This window comes from Talpa occidentalis, unplaced genomic scaffold, assembly GCF_014898055.3.
Source record: "Talpa occidentalis isolate TD23 unplaced genomic scaffold, MPIMG_talOcc4v2.1 talOcc4.1271, whole genome shotgun sequence".
Lineage (NCBI taxonomy): Eukaryota > Metazoa > Chordata > Mammalia > Eulipotyphla > Talpidae > Talpa > Talpa occidentalis.
In genome coordinates this window covers 3,900-18,761 of record NW_023601291.1, presented here as the reverse complement: position 1 = coordinate 18,761, position 14,862 = coordinate 3,900, and the positions used below count along the sequence as shown (strand labels likewise).

General features: G+C 52.9%; 1 pseudogene; it reads left to right on the top strand.

Annotated features, from left to right (window-relative positions):
- The first annotated feature begins 408 nt into the window (after positions 1-408).
- On the top strand, positions 409-14,098 carry LOC119242631 (transforming protein RhoA-like; annotated as a pseudogene).
- The last annotated feature ends 764 nt before the right edge of the window (positions 14,099-14,862 follow it).

Here is a 14,862-nt window from a genome sequence, read left to right as displayed (position 1 = left end):
AGCAGAGTCTGGAGGGCACTAGGATCAGCGGGGCTCAGGAGTGGTCCCCTGCCAGCGCCCACCCATCTCCCGGCCCAGCTTGGGAAAACCCTGCCAGGGCTGTTTCCCCAGGACCTCGCCTTCGGACCCTGGGATACCCTGTGGTCTCTCAGCTGGCTCCTGAGATTTAGGGAAGCAGAGAGGAAGGACGGGGGTACCTGGTGGGGTGTGGTTGCCTGCAGTGCTGGAAGCACCCACACTTCGGAGTCCCATGCACTGGGTTTCAGCTCCCGGTTCCATGTTTTAGGAGCTCAGGGCCTCTTTAAGCTTCAGTATCAATATCTTAAAAGGGGGGATCGAAGCCACGACCTCACATGGTTGAGGTTTCAATGAACTGATGTGCACAGGGCGGCTGCGGCACGTGGCGTGATGGCGCAGGACCATCGAGCAGTGACCATGGAGCAGTGTCTGGAAGTCAGGCGGCTGGCCGGCCGGCCGGAGCCTGGGCTGGTGCTGTGGGGAGAGGGCCATCGGCAGGCTGTGGTGCTCAAATCCCTCCGAATGTGGGTGTTAGAAAAGCTTGGACTTTCACTTTCCAGATGAGTACCCTGAACCCCAGGGAAAAGCAGCAACGCATGGAATGAAGACTGTGTTGGGAGCCTCAGGCCAAGGTCTGGCCTGCACAAAATACAAGGCCATTGCGGGCAGAGACTAGAACTGACGCGTCTCTGCAGACCCCCGCGGAACCCAGCGCAGGGCACTGGCGCTCCCTTTCTGAGCGCGAAGCCACAGAGGAAGGCGGGCAGCACTGCTGGACAGTCACCGGCCGGGCAGATCAAAAGTGACTGATTCAGTCTGGTGTCCCCCCAGGGTGGGCCAGGTGGCTGGGTGGGGGGCTCCACAGCCACTCCAGGCGTCTGTCCCGGCACGCCTGCAGCCGAGGGGGATGGCAGAGGAAGAAGCTGGAGAACATGGACACACCCTCGGGGGGCAAGAGGTGCTCAGTGGTTCTGCGGATTATCAAGGGGTCGGGGATTATCAAGGGTCACGGTGTAGGAAAGCGAGGCGTATTCAAAGGTTGAGGTGCTTTGGGGCCTGTTGTTTCACAGGAGAGTAGGTTTATCTTTAAACATTGTTTGAATTAAGGGTGGGGCCATGCAGGGTGGGTATCCTGGGGGGGAGGGGGCCGTGTGTGTGCAGGGCAAGTTGGGGTGTTTGTGGGGGTGCATCTGTGTGGGGCAGTGCGGACAGTGGCCAGTCCAGGCCCCCAGAGTCAGTACAGGAGTTGGGGGGCAGCGGAGACCAGGGAACGGGAGACTGACTCATTGAAGAGGATGGGTCAGTGAGTAAGTAGTTGAGGGTGTTGGTGCAGGTTGCTCCCCATTAAACCACTGAACCCCAAGGTGTAGATCTGAAAATGGAGCTGGTTGGACAACCCTCCAGGTGAGAAATGTCCCCCTTTGGTGTTTCAATTTGCATCAAAAGAGATAAACATGTTGAGCACCTTTTTTGTTTGTCACCGTTTGGAGCTCCTTCTCCGAAACGCCTGAAGGATTTGTTGCAGACGAGCAGTCATTGTTCCTAACAAGCATCGTGAGTATTTTCCCATGTGTTCAGTCTTGTTATTTTGGGGCCACACAGATGAAGCATTTTTCCGCTGGTTGAGGCCTGTCCATGTCTCCCCTTGTCTCCTGGGTTTCAGCTTGGAAGCAGCCTCTGTCACACACGTGTCTGGTTTCCCTGGCGCTGGGAGTCTGATCCCTCGGGATGCTCAGGTGTCCGCGGGACCTGCACCCCTGGCAGCTGCACTCCCTCCCGCGGGCGGAGACCTGCGTGTGGGGCGCGGGTTAGAGACCCGCGACCACCCGTGTGAGCCGGGCCAGCTCCCTCGCCTCCGTGTCTCCATCTCCAGCTGGACCCTGTGGGCTGCTGCGGAAGCCGCGCATCAGAGGGGTGAGCAGTGGTGGAGGTGACGCCAGGCCCGCAGCCCTGTGCTGGCATGAGCACGTACCGCAGAGACCTTACACATCCTCTGTCATCTGCCACGCGGGTCTCTGGAAGCCCTGGCAGAGGAGAGGCATAGTGGACCCACTGTCCACGTCCCGGGACTTGGCCGGTGGCCCCAGGGGCCTGAACTGCTTGGCCTCTGCCTGGAGGCTCCCCCAGGTGAGCCGGTCTGCAGGGGGCGGGAGGGCAGGATTCCTGGAAGGTGGCTTGGCCGGACCAGGAAGCAAAGAAGCTTGACCTGGGGGTCAGCCGCCCCTGCTCAGCGCTCAGAGTCCCTCTTTGCTGGAGTCCCGGGATGGCGCTTCCTTCCAGCCCGCTGGCTCATTCTTAGACGGGTGTCCTTCCCGTCTCTCTCAGTATTGCGTCCCAGGAGGCCCCATGTACTTTTTTAATAAAGGAAATGAAACACGCGCACACACACTGTTTAAATAATTAACAAATCGAGGATTAGGGGTAGAGACTCCCCGGCCCGGGCTGGGGGAGCCGGCCCCTTCACGAAGCCGGGCTGATCACGCCCCCGCCAGAGGCCGGGCCAGCCGAGATGCTCCGGTCTCACCCCTGCTCAGACCTGGTGCGGGTGCGGCTGAGCAGGGGCCCCGGGCTGCCCGCGGCCTGGCGTGGGCATTCTCGCTACTTGGGGAGCTTGGAGGCGGCCAGGGCCGGGGCCTGCGGAGAGCCTGGGAGCTGGCAGCGGCCGTCGTTCCCGTCGCCTGACACTTGCACACAGGCCAGTTTTGTCCCCTTCTCCGGGCCCCTCACGGCCAGCGCTTCATCTTCTTTATAACCCAGCAGGCCGCGGGCCCTCCCAGACTGTGGGGTGGAAGGCTCCGGGGTCCAGCCCTAATTACCCTCATTTCTCATCCCTTGCTGGCTCACGGCGCCAGACAAGAGCGGCTCCGGCCCCCTCCCAAAACCACTTCTGCCTCCTCCGGGGTCTTTGCATCTGCCCGGTGGCCCCCTCCTGTCCGCACCTGCTTCCCGCCTCTCGCCCTCGCTCCGCCATCCTCGCCCTCCTGGGTGGGCTCTGAGCTTCCTCGTCCCCGGTGCCCCACAGCAGACATGCCTGCAGGGCTGGCCCGGGATCGTCCCGCTGGCTTGGCTTCACGGGACCCGAAGCCTCTGTGATGCCAGTGCCCTTCCCCACCTGCCCTTCCTGCTCGGGTCTTGCCAAGCCCGGCTCCAGCAGTTAAACTTTAACACCTGCCCTTGGTCCCTGCAGGGAGTTCCGCTCTGGCTTCGCCGGGCGCTTGCCCAACAGGTCTCCCTTTGCATAGTCTCCTCTTCTGCTGCTTTGTCCGTCCACTCCGGCACAGGATCGCATCCTTAGAGTGTTGTGAGTGCGTGTATGTTTTATATATGCTTAAATATCTTTTAATACACATTTGTCCTCATTATTCCTTTTTTTTTTTTTTTAAAGATTTATTGATTGATTGATTTATACATACATGCATACAAGCACTGGGTACAGTCAGAGGCGCAGGAGGGTGAGAGAATTCACCAGAGCCAGAGCAGGATGCAGAACAGGCAGAAGGACCGAAGTACACTGCTGAGGGGAGCAGCGGGCGGCAGGAGAGGTCTGCGCGCCATGTGGGACCCTCCTCCGGTGGCTGGAGAGCAGCCGGGGATCGAACCGATGCTGCAGAGGCTGCGGGCAGCTTCGCGAACCAGCGCTCAACCGCTGCGCCACCGGGGAGGCCCCATTATTCCTTTTTAAAAACTTGATTGATTGATGTTGTATTCTGGCTTCAACCTTAAAATCAATTCAGGGATGCTGGATACTTCATAATATTCACTTAGCTCTTTCTGACACATTTTCTTGGGGTTTCCCGTGACTGCCAATAAAGACAAAAATATTGCTGGGCTTCTCAGTGTTCCAGAGCCTACGCTGTTAGGCCCAGAAGCCCGTGCTCTTAGCCATCTCAGGAAATCACATCCTGGATGGTGGTCTGGATCCGGAAGTGAGTTAACCAGGTATCCTTGGGAAGTGACTTAACCAGGTATCCTTGGGAAGTGACTTCCTATTTTGGAAATGAGGGTTTCATTAGTTTCTCTGAAATGAATGATTAAGGAATGGACTTGAACGGTCCCTAGAGCCACACTTACTTGAATCTGGGACCATCCTAAGAACCTGGCAACTTTTTGACGGAGGTACCCACCCGTGCACTCTGGGATAGACCTTGACAGAGGGGCTGGGGACACTCCACACAGCATCACAAGACAAGGATAATGAGAGCTGACAGGTGACTACTCACGTCCCGTTTTCTCTGCTTCAAGCCTTGCAATCCCAGTTCTACCCCATCTCTGCTTCTTATGACATTATTTTAGTTCCTTAATTTCTGAATCTTTATTTTTTTAAAGATTTATTTATTTATGCATACAAGATCTGGGGCACAGGCTAGAGATGAGGGGTGGGGGGTGGGAGAGAGGATTCACCAGAGACAGAGTGGGGAACAGAACAGGCAGATTGACTGAAATACACTGCTGAGGGGAGCAGTGGGCGAGACAGGAGAGGTCTACTCCTCCATGTGGGTAGCTCCCTGGCTGGCCGGGGATCGAACCCGTGCTGCAGAGGCTATGGATTGATTCATAGTGTGGTGCTTAACCCCTTGCACCACTGGGGAGGCCCTGAATCTTTATTTCTTAAATCTCAGCAGACATTAGCACATTCCTTTCCTCCCCATACCTTATTTGGGGTCCCTCATTTTATAGGTGAAGAATACCAAGATTCAGAGACCAGACGTCTTGCACCGGCCACATCTGTGACAAAGTGGGGACGAGAAGGCATTAGCTACTGTCTTGGTTGGCCTGGGAAGGAATAACAAAACTCCAGTGTGGACACGTGGAAATACACGTGGGGATACCAGCACCTTCCTTCCCACGCCTGTTGTAAAGAGAAGAGAAAATGAAAGCGACCAACGGTTCAAGACAGGGTTGTAAGAAGAACAGTCAGGAAAGGAAAAAGATCACAGCAAGAGTTAAGGGTCCAAGACAAAAGATTGGTCCCGCCAAATCCAGCACAGGGCCGCGGTCAAGGCGCAGTGCTGTTGAGGGCCAGCTGGCCAGTGCAAGTACTTACTAATGCTTCTCTCCAAATGCCGAGGAGAAAGGCTCACACTGAGGGGACCCCCTTCTAGCAACACTTTCACTCCACCATCGATTTACTAGTTGGAGGGGAGAAAAAAAATTTGTTCTGGCAAGCTTGGTGAGGAAGTGAGATAAATGACCAGAGATTTAATGTAGATAAATGCAACGCAATACACCTGGGGGGAAATAATAATCTGCACATATATCAAAGAGAAGGATGGAGAAAAAACCAGGGCACACTACCAATTATTTACCATAGATACGAGCCATATTATCACCACCACAAAGAAAGACCGATGGCGCCTTGGGTTGGATGTGGAAAAGGATCCCTCAGAAAACAGACGTGGTAATAAAGTCGCTTCACACCACCTTTGCCTGGCAGTAATTTTCACGACGAGATGCCCCTGCAGGCGAGCGCAAAGGATGCAATAGAAAGGGCATAAAGCTCTGCAGAATGCGGAGAGCGGCAGCCTCCTGTGGATGAGGGGGTGAAGCTTCGATGACTCAACCAGACCCCATTTTCACTTAAAGACGCCAAACCCAAGGGGGCCCACACTTCTCCAAATAAGGATGCAAAGCACAATCAGCTTTCCTGTTCGCGCTGCTCCATCTGTCTCCCCAGGGAAGGGCCGCACCCTGCCCATGTGCTCAGCGGTGCTGTCAGTGGACTCTGGGCGCGGCCTGGAGCCCGGGAGAGGCGGCCCTCTGGACTCAGAAAATGAGCAACAAAATGGAGACTCTCAGGCAGAAGAGAAAATGCCTGGGCTCGGTGTGAGACCCGCGCGGGGCCTTCTGCAGGTCTGAGGTTCTCTTGGTGTAGGAGACTTTTCACACAGTCAGCATCTGTATACAGGGGAACAAAGCTGACCGTCTAAGACCTGGGCTCGGAGACCCAGCAAGTCTCTTAATTCACCAGCCGCTGTGCCTCCATTTGCCCTCAGGAAAGAGCAGTTCTGGGTGGCTCCCACCCGAAGGGTAACTCCTTAGAACAATGAGCAGCGGAGGCTCCTTCCAGGGAGCAAGCAGGGAAACACCCGGGAGGCCGTGTGGGGTTTGCTGTCTGACTTGCTGGCGCTGGATGTAAAACCCACCGGGACTCCCCCGCCCCCCCCAGCTCTTCCCAGCGCCCAGGCGGCCGGGATTTAGGCGTCGTGCTTCTCAGGCTTTTCTGGCCAAGAGACGCTTCAGAGAGTTTATTTTAATAGGAGATTTGCATATTAAATCCAGATCCATAAAACCAGGTTTATGGCACAGTAGGTCTAGGGCGGGGCCCAAGAATCTGAATTTTCAGCAGCCACCCCAGGTGGTCCAGCTGGAGGTGGGCCGCCAGCCGCTTTGGGGTTCTCAGGCCCACCTGGCCGTGATGGTCTAGCTATGCCTCCCGGGCCGTGGACACTCAGCCGTGGCCCTGCAAGCCGGGAAGAACTGGGAACCGGGATTTTGTCATTTTGCTGCCCAATATTCATCCACCTCCATTTCCTTTTGGGAAATAGTTGCCCTGGGTTTGTTCAGGTGATCCCGGTGGGTTCCCTCTTCCTGGCCAGGGCGGACCTGCCACCTGGGCCTGGCCGATGAGAACATTGGGCTTGTTAGCGCTCTCGGGACTGTGGGGAATGGGGTTCACCCAGCCCCTCCCCGTGCTGTCCTTCCCCGAGGGTTTTCCAAGCTGTGCATGTCAGCATGTGATCAAGGAGCCACCAGGGCCTCCAAAGTTGCACATCTAGAACAGGGTCCTACTGTGACGAGAGAGAGGGGGTGGCGGGTGGGGAGAGAGAGTAGGCTTCAAAAATTAGCCATCCCCTTGTGGGCAAATGCCCAGAGTCAGCCCAAAGCAGGGCCACAGCAGCCCGAAAGCTTGTCACAAGTCTAAGGCAACTTGTGGTCGGGGGACAGCAAGAAAGGGGTAAGGCAGGTCCCCAAATCTGGGATAAAGGTTCACATCGAGATAACGGCTGCCACTGTCACCTCCCCACAGGTCCCTCCCTGCAGTCCGGCAAGCCCAGGGCAGGCTCTCTATCTATTCGGGCAGACAGAGGAGAGTCCCGGGCCCTCGGTGGCGTTTTCAGGCTTTAGTGCTCTTTCTACGCCAACTGCTATGGGGCAAGCCCACAGGCTGGCAAGCCGGGAAGCCTGGGGCCCAGGAGTCTGGCAGGATTCCCAGTCCCTGAAGAGTCTTTGTTCTTTCTCTTCAGGCTCTCTCTGGCATTCGCTCGTGGTCTCTTCCTCCTGTAGCTGCTCTGCCATAGCCGTCCTGTCTGAGGACGCCGCCCTTGCATCCTCAGCCTCCAGGCCAGGTGTGCACACTCACCTGGAGTACATCAGGCAAGTGTACCCCAAGCCCAAGCTCCTAAGCTCCTTCTGCACTGAAGGGTGCCGGTGACAGCCACAGAAGCCAGTAGCGCAAGAGCCTGAGCAATTCCCTCACCCTGCACTCCCTCATGTGTCTGTCTCAGGGTCTCCACATGTCTCCCCTCCAGAGTCTTCTTCACGTCTCCCTCCAAGTCTGAAGCGCGAGTTACATCAGACAGGCAAGAGCCGCTTTTCTAGTCCGCCAGCCTTTGGTGTTACATCACTTCCTCTGGTGCTCAGCTCCACCCCTCACCCCCAGGTCAGTCCAAGGAGACTGCCTGTAAGAGGAGGTAGGGAGCGCAGTACCTCCCTAACATGTGGGAAGGAATCAGACACCCCAGCTCTGAGTCTACCGGCTCTCCTCAGGAGCCTACCGGCGTTGTGAGCAGGAAACTCTTGGCTCTCATGTTCCATCTTGGCACAGGCCGCTGCGCACGCTGTAGACAGTTAAGTTCCCTGAACCCCACGCATGCAGTTTGAGCTGCAGACAGCAGATCTTGTCTTCTCATCACAAGGGGAGATGCTTTTTTCATTTCTCATTCTTATTTTTAATTGCATCTCTGCGAGAAGACTGGCAGTGGCTGAGCCCATTGCAATGATCATTCACATCACCTGTAAACCCAGCCGTGTGTGCTGTGCTTCAAGCTTCTACAGCGGTGTGTGTTGACGGTTGCTTAGTAAAACCGGGAAAATGTCAGTTTGTAATAATCAAAAACCAGGAACGCTTCTATACGTTTCCACACACCCCCGGGGGATGCGCCGCTCTGATCGGAAACTGTGTCTGGTGACACAGTGCCAGGGCTGGGCAGGACGCGGCCCCCTCGCCACCATGCAGCCACGACTGGGGCTTCGGGGGCCACCTCCAGCTGGTCCTGTTCCCCTCCACTCCCTCAGATGTTGTGGTAGATGCGCTTCTAACACATAGAGAGTTGCTAATGAATTGCCCTGTCCTACTTATTACAGGCTCTTTGAGACCAGAGACTTCACAAGTCTGCTGTGCTGTGAAACCCTGCGCAGGCTTCAGAGAATGCCATGCTGCTGCTGAGCACCCGGGATATATTAATTGCTGTGTGACTGCTTTTGTTTAGATGCAAACAACCAAGAGGGCTGATACCCTTGGCTCTTTGCTGGGTTGCATTTGCTGGGACTGAGGAATCAAGTCTCACAATTAACTGCTTGTCCATGCATCTCTGACATGGAAACTTTGGGTGCACTCAGGTCACCCAGTTGTGTGTGTGGGTGAAAGTCTTCCTTGGGGGTTAGCCAGAGAGGCAAGCTATTTGCAGCAAAGCTAGACTTTTAAGAAGTGGAAAACTTGGCAAATAAGTAGGAGAGAGGAACCAGGTCAGGCCAGGTGAGTTAGAAGTATGGGCCGTTATCGCCTGGGCAGCCCCGAGGGGGTAGCTGCAGCAGCTGCTGGAACCTGGGAGTAACTCTGAGCTAGCAGCAGGCTTAGGATGGGGCTGGGACCAGTGTGTTTGTGGGAGGGACACTTGCCAACCTCCACATCCTGAAGCCTGTTCTACCCAAACAGGAGATCACACCTTGCTGAGTGCAGGCAAGGTAAATCTATGAGGGGCAGTTAGGATGCAGGTTTCTATCCTCTTTGGTCAGTCCCAATTGGGGGTTTTCATGCCTTGTCCCAAGCAGATTTTTCTTTCTCAGGGTGATCATTAAAGTATGTAGGCTGTGAGAACAAGGCCGAGGCTAGAGTGAAGCTGGACGGAGCATGAGCCACCCTGGCTTGGAAAGGCAAAAATAAGCTCTCCTTGGGCCTCCCCTGGTGGCGCAGCAGTTGAGCACTGGGCTGCGAAGCTGCCTGCAGCCTCTGCAGCGCCGGTTCGATCCCCGGCTGCCGGTGAGGGTCCCACATGGTGCACAGGCCTCTCCCGCCGCACCCGCTGCTCCCCTCAGCAGTGTACTTCGTCAGTCTGCCTGTTCTGTTCCCCGCTTTGGTGCTGGTGAATTCTCTCACCCTCCCACACTTCTGAGTGTACCCAGTGCTTGTATAAATAAATAAATAAACCTTAAAAAAAAAGACATCTTGCATAAAAAAGAAAAAAAAAAAAAGCTCATCTTGTCTTGAAGAGTCCTGGCTTGGTGAGCTGGGTTCATTTGCAGCGCTGCAGATTCTGTTCTCATTTTGTTCAGTTTTTACGCAAGAGGCAAGCACATTTGCAAATGGCTCAGACTTACCTGGTCTGACTTTCTTCCAATATTAAGATGAAAGCTGTGCTGTTCTAAAGAAAAAGTGGGGGGAGTGGAGGATCGTGTGTTAAGCACAAGCTTTACCTAAAACACAATCCCCTCCCCTTCCATTTATTTCCCTCCGAGTCCAAGTGGCAATTCCTGTTTAATTAGCAGGAGTACTCCCTAACAAGAACAAGCTGTATTTTCTTCTTCCTTCCCGGTGATTCGGATGCGGATCAGTAAGTCTTGGCCTTTCCTGTTTCCGGGAGCTGTGGTGACAAGGACCCAGGCGGGAGGCTGCTGTGCTTTTAAGGACGCGGTTGCAGGTCACTTTGGGAGGAAAATTTCAAAGATAGCAGCACGAGCCTTCGAGAATAGGGTGATTACTTACAACAGAACCTCTTCCAAACATGGGGGGGTTCCACCATGTATTGGTCATTTTTTTATAGTGTTATCTTTTGTAAGTTTATTTAGAAGCTTCCATTTTTAAAAACTGGTAGCTGGGCCTCACTGGTGACGCAAGGGGTTAAGCACAGCACTATGAAGCTGTCCACAGCTTCTGCAGCACGAGTTCAATCCCCGGCCGGCCAGGAAGCTACACATGGCGCAGCAGACCTCTCCTGTCTCACCCACTGCTCCCCTCAGAGGTGCATTTTGTCAGTCTGCCTGTTCTGTTCCCTGCTCTGTCTCTGGTGAATCCTTTCACCCTCCCATGCCTCTGATCTGTACCCCAGTTCTTGTATGCATAAATAAATCGTTAAAAAAATAGGTAGCTGCCTGTCCAATATTCCTTGAGGTACACAGGCGCTATCATAAAGCATGTTAGCTTTCAATTAGGTGGGCAATCTCCTAAAAGACAACTGTTGCAACAGTTTTGCGTTCTAGCAGAGTCTACATGCAGGTAAAGGCTACAGTTCATCCATGTGTGTGATGATTGAGGGAAAAAAATCATACAGTATTATCAACCAATGACACCTCCATTAAAAAATAATGAACATTATTTTTTGCTCTTTGTGGTTAGGTCTCTAAGTGAGAAAGGACATAGTATGGAAGGAGCAGGGAGGGAGGGGGTCAATTTCTGTACAGGGCTGACCACTATATATTTGTTACTAAAAAGAAAAAAAGTCCAACTCTTTTTTTCTTTTTTTAAAAGATTTATTTATTTATTTATTTATTTATACAAGCACTGGGTACAGTCAGAAGCGCGGGAGGGCGAGAGAATTCACCAGAGCCAGAGCGGGGAGCAGAGCAGGCAGAAGGACCGAAGTACACTGCTGAGGGGAGCAGTGGGTGTGGCAGGAGAGGTCTGCGCGCCATGTGGGATCCTCCTCCGGTGGCCGGGGAGCAGCCAGGGATCGAACCGGCGCTGCAGAGGCCGCGGGCAGCTTCGCAACCCAGCGCTCAACCGCTGCGCCACCGGGGAGGCCCAAAAGTCCAACTCTTTTTGTTTTAAAACTCAAAAAATGTACTGAAATATAGTGCAGTACTTTGCAAACAGGTTCTGCAGCCCCGGGCCCCTCGTGAATCCCTGCAGTGTGCCTTTCCAGCCTGCGGGGAGCAGTGGGATGGGAGCCGGGCGTGGGGGGGCCAGCACCAAAGGACGAGGAGGCGGTGGGCAGGTGGCAGAGGCCGGCATCCCCCGGGCAACGGTGATTTTTCTCCTCTCACCAAATGTTCTTAGGAGTCTTAATATTTTTGTCTTAGAAGAAAGCACTAACTTCTTTTTAAAGCCCTTTTTGAGGGATGATTGACATATGTAATGTCATCTTCAATCTAGATCATTCTATTACATGTTGTACATATTTAATGTATTCAACTGTGCTGCACCTCCCCCTGCAGTGACCTTTAGGGTTAACCGTCCCTAGGTCTGGCTGGGCAACCAGCGCGCAGGGGGAGAACAGCATAACACCCTGAAGCAGAGGAAGTACAGCGGAAGTTCCCTGAAAAGGCAGAAGCTTATCAAAAGATAACGACCACCAGGAACCACTACAAGAATGCAAAAAATCTTATTCTGTCTTTCTAGAACTACAAACTTTAATCCCTTATTTGTCTTTCTAAACTTCCTTCTTTCTTCTATAAAAGTCATTGCTTGTTATGTAGATCACCTCCCTGATGGTGATAGACTGAGCCCATGAGCAAGCTGATTTCATTGATATTCACTGTCCCTGTGCCTTTGGAAAACATATATATACTGGTCACAAACTCAAAGAAAATTACACTCAGATTTTCACTCTTGAAGTGTGTCTGTTTGTCATTTCTTTCACCGACGCCCTGACCACCCTGCACGCTTCTCTCAACCCTGAGGTGGCCTCATCGTCTACTGCTGTGCTGGTCCGCGGCACAACTGGGTGCTTTTGGAGAGAAGTCTCTATCCATGAAGCCGTCACCCCATCTACGCCAACACGTATCATCACCCACCAAGTTGACTCCCCCCACTCTATTACCACTGGGCATCTGTTATTGCCAGAGCATTTAGGGGTAACCTTTAGCAGGCGCAGATTATATTTCTCAGACTCTGCACACTTTACACCTATCTTGGTGACCCCCCCAAATGTTCTCATATAGAAAAAACTGAGGCCCAGAGAAGTGGAGAAACTGGAAAAATCACCCAGGCAGTGAGTATCAGAGACAGGTGTATAACTAGGCTCCAAAGTCCAAAAACCGGGGGACAAAGGTGGCCCAGGGTCCCAGCTTCCAGGACCTGGTCTGGGTCATGAGGAAGAGGGTGGGTCAGCTGATGCTTGCAAGGGAAGGAGAAAGGCAAGGGGCTGCGTCTCACTGGTGAGAAGTCACAGGTCCCCCTGGCCGCAGGATCACAGAGGTGGGTGACGCGGATGAGGAAGAGAGGCTGGAGGCAATTCCCACAAAGCACAGGTGTGAAAGGGAGAAAAAGGAAGGGAAGACCCCGGAAAACAGGAGAGAGGGTGGGGACAGGGCTGAGGGCAGGGACTCAGCCGTGGGGAGCAGGGCAGTTTCCACTGTGGGCTATTTTCCTATATTTTTTTAAAGATTAATTTTATTTCTTTATGCATACAAGAGCTGGGGTACAGGCCAGAGGTATGGGGGTGAGAGGATTCACCAGAGTGGGGAGCAGAATAGGTGGCTGAGGGGAGCAGCCAGGGAGACAGGACAGGTCTGCTGCGCCATGTGGGTAGCTCCCTGGGCTGGGATTGAACTTGTGCTGCAGAGGCTGCAGATAGCTTCATAGTGCTGAGACTTAACCCCTTGAGCCACCGGAGAGGCCCTATTTTCACTTTTTTTTTTTGGTGGGTGGGAAGGTCAACAGAGATCAAAGTCAGGTGGGGTCCTGACGTGTCCCCAGACAAATCTCTACGAACAGTTTTGGTCAAAGTTCCCACTTTTATTACCTTAACAAAATTAGCTGCTTCCGCTGCCACCGCCCGGCGTGCACTCCCCAGGCGGCAGGCATCTGTCAGTCGTCTGGCTTTGCCCTCGGACGCCTCCTCTACCCCAGCCCGGACCTCCCAGCTTGCCAGTTCTGAGGGTGTCCTCGCAGACGGGGGTTTGTCGCCAGGTGCCTTTTGTCTGAAAGTTCCAGGGGCTTTGCGGAGCTTCCGGCCACAGATGTCAGACTTGCCCTTGCTCCAGAAGAAGCTGGTGGCTGTTGGGGATGACGCCAGCAGCAAGGCTTGCCTGCTCATCATCTTCAGCACTGGCCGGTTTCCGGAGGGCTACACCCCCAAAGTGTTTGAGAACAACGTGGCATAAGTGGAGGGGGATGGAAAGCAGGTGGAGCTGTTTTTGTGGGACACCAGCGGACAGGAAAATTATGATTGCCTGAGGACCGTCACCTACAGGGACACCGATGTGGTCCTGCTGTGTTTTTCCATTGGCAATCGTGAGAGTTTTGAAAACATCCCACAAACGTGGGCCCCGGAAGTCAGGCATTACTGCCCCAACGTGCCCATCATCCTGGTTGGGAACCAGAAGGACCTTCGGGATGATGCGCAAACTCTGCGGGAGCTGGCCGAGATGAAGCAGGAGCCTGTGAAACCAGAAGACATGGCAGACAGGATTGGCGCTTTTAGGTACATGGAGTGTTCACCAAAGACCAAAGAGGGGGTGAGGGAGGTTTTTGAAATGGCCGCCAGCGCTACTCTGCAAGCCAGTAAGGGCAGAATTGGGAGCATTGACCGGTGTTTGCTGCTGTGAGCTCAGCCCCCCACCCCTTTCATTTAGAAGTGCTGTTTATAATCTTAGTGGGCGATGGCTGGTCTTTTCCACCACCTGTAATTTACCTAAGATTACAAATCAGAAGTCACCTTGCTACCAGTGTTGGAAGACCCCATGATCACCATGAGCTCCAGCTGACATGGCTCTCAGTCCCCACAGACCCACAAGCTCTCATTCAAGGAAGTTCTTCTTTCTTTTTCCTAGAAAAAGAAACCATTGGTGACTTTCGTGAACTAGGCTGTAACCACTTTATAACTAGCGTGACCTCCCTGTCATTGTCAGCTGCCAGGGACTCTGGTGAGTCATCACTGCAGATTTCATTGACATAGCTCTGGCGCTGGCACCCAGCGTGGCAAAAATGTGTTGGGAATGTACCAGGTCAGAGACCCAAGTCCATGCAGCCGAGCAAAGTTAAAGGTCTGTGGTTTGTGTTAATTACTGTATAGTAACTTGTAATTAGTGCCACTTCATGTGTTTCACCAAAATCAATGTGCTCCAGATAAAATGTAGTGTATTTGTATAATTGGATTTCCTAATACTGATATCATCCTCACAGAAAGGGTATTGTTTTAAATAAAGTGTATTTGAAAATAAAGTGAGATGAAAAATTAAAAAATATTATTCAAAAGCATATTATTATGCTGGAGTCTCCCGCCAACAGCATTTCCTGTAACCATTCTTAAAGCATTCATTGCTGGAGTATTTTAGTTCTCATTTTTTTGTGGCAACGATTCCTTTTTCTTTTACAAACTATTCAACTCTGGAAACCAGTATCTTAAAGACTACACATCCCAGGAATTCCCTGTAGGGGCTTAAGTACCTGGAACTGGTATTAAAAAGATCATTAAGAGTAGAAGATCCTTCATTCCCTAGAGCTCCTGGTAATTTGTATTTAAAGACCTAGGCTCTAGCAGAGTTAATATTTACAGTGAGGTAATATATTATTTGCATGGACCCCAGACACCAAAACATCTATAAATTCACATATAGTTAACCTCCTTTTGCTCCTTCCTTTCTTTACTCATGAAGTCAACTCAAGACCTCATCTATTATCAGACA